The following is a 1187-nucleotide window of genomic DNA, read 5'->3' on the forward strand; positions in this document are numbered from 1 at the left end:
GACCACGGTGTGTTCCGCCTTAAAGGTGCAGTAGATCTTTTCTGACGCATTTTTTTTTACCAATGCGGCTTAAAGATCTGCCCACAGCTGCGTAGCAAGCAGCGAATAGAAGGTCTGGAAGTGAAACTAAAATAAACGCTCCCCGCTACAGAAATCGATAAATAACCCCAACCAATGACAAAAGACGGTCCGTTGTCCGCTATTAGTTCCTGACATGTCAATCATGGTCGTCTGCTTGTCCCTCCCCTCTGTATCGACCTGAATCGACCCAATGCTCGTGCAGGATGCCATGGCTGGAAGCTAGCCACCGTTATGCTACGTTCACACCTAAAGCAGCAAGAGCAGCAAAAACGCGCACGCTGCTTCATTTTTGATGCTTGTACCAGTTTAGTTCTGATGCGCAACTGAAGCATCTTTGCTGCCCTGGCTGCGCAGTAGAAAAGTTGGTCTGATGCGTGTTGGGCGGAGCTACCCTATCCTTTCTTTGCCTGGAACAATGGCAGCTATATTGGCTGTGATCAGCGGGTAAAAAGTAGTTAGAATCTATGTTGAAGTGAGAAAGTCCTCCTGAAAACATGGTCTGTGCAGTCAGTTCATCCAGATTACTATCCTGCATTCAAAGATTACAACAGCAGCCTACGGCCCGGTCGCCTCTTTGCCGTTTTCTGCCGCGGCTGGAAGGCCTTTTTTATGTAAGTAATCCAAATTGCTGGCACCAGGATAATGAAAGCGAACATGTTTTGCCGGCAGATTTCGGCATTTGAAGTTAATTTAGGCGTTAATAAACTGTTTCAGAGGAGTGATCATAGCGCTCTGCATCAGCAGTGCTGTGTCTGTCTCCCTGCCAGCTCCCAGATCAGCTACGCGCTGCAGAGGGCGTGCGCGTTCATGCGTTTTGAAGGCGTGGTTCGAGGCGTGGTCTGAAGGGAGAGGCATGGTTGTTTATGTTCAAAAATAAAGCTTGCTGGATTCGCTTTTCCAAGATCTACAGCACCTTTAACAGCAGTTCTATTAGCAGTTTTCGCAGCACTTTTCTAAACTTTACTAAGCAACCATTGCTTTAAACACCTCAACTCTTCTGCTTTCCTTGAGATTTGCTCACTTAAGTTCTCTAAAAAACCTCGGAGGACACGATACCTTATTGGCTCCAAACTGGACTCTGGCTTTGCCTTTAACCAGAGTTGCAT

The sequence above is a fragment of the Cyprinodon variegatus genome, unplaced genomic scaffold (genome assembly GCF_000732505.1).
Source record: "Cyprinodon variegatus isolate N-32 unplaced genomic scaffold, C_variegatus-1.0 Scaffold3130, whole genome shotgun sequence".
NCBI classification, from domain to species: domain Eukaryota; kingdom Metazoa; phylum Chordata; class Actinopteri; order Cyprinodontiformes; family Cyprinodontidae; genus Cyprinodon; species Cyprinodon variegatus.